Source organism: Salvelinus sp. IW2-2015, unplaced genomic scaffold, assembly GCF_002910315.2.
Source record: "Salvelinus sp. IW2-2015 unplaced genomic scaffold, ASM291031v2 Un_scaffold3747, whole genome shotgun sequence".
In the NCBI taxonomy this organism is placed as follows: Eukaryota; Metazoa; Chordata; class Actinopteri; order Salmoniformes; family Salmonidae; genus Salvelinus; species Salvelinus sp. IW2-2015.
Genome location: NW_019945023.1, coordinates 26,549 through 27,376, shown reverse-complemented (window position 1 = coordinate 27,376; position 828 = coordinate 26,549).

The window sequence follows — 828 nt, the reverse complement described above, 5'->3', positions numbered from 1 at the left end:
AGAGAGAACAGTTGGAGATATTTGCATCTTCCCTCATTCAATAATAAACTTGATGGATCAGTGGTGGAGTTGGTAAGATGAGGGCTTCACTACGGTTTGATGTTTTATGGCGTGTTAATCACAATCAGTGCTGTCGGTACTGGAGCTCAGAAAGTGTGTGTCTAGAGAGAGGCCATTTTGAATACGACAGAGATAGAGCTTTATGAACTTTATCATACATGAGGKTTGAACTCATTCATTCRAAACGTTTTATTGTGTGTGTATTGTAAATGAGGKTTGAACTCATTCATTCTATATGCTTAATTCATCAAACCTGTGAGTTAACGGGTAAAATCTCAAACCGAACGTTTTGGATAACTCTACCGATCGGTTTGCGCGTTCTTGCTCCCAGGAATCGAGTCAATCTCCACGGTTAGTTGTTGAAATGTTGGTTTGAGAGTCAGCTAACGTCCTGGAAGACTGTTGACAATAGAACACAGATCATTTAAAACAAAGACCACTCATAGACCTCGTACAACACAAACCACTCACAAAAATCAGCATTTAAAAAATACACACTTTATTGACTAGGCAGTATACAAAAGTATAAAAAAAACGTATTAAAACATGGCCTTTTAAAATGCTTTTATAAAAATGCTTTTATCAAAATGATTTCCTCCTGTTAGTATCAAACATGCTGATTGGCTACTGCAGTCTTAGTATCAAACACGCTGATTGGCTACTGCAGTCTTAATATCAAACACGCTGATTGGCTACTGCAGTCTTAGTATCAAACACGCTGATTGGCTACTGCAGTCTTAGTATCAAACACGCTGATTGGCTACTGCA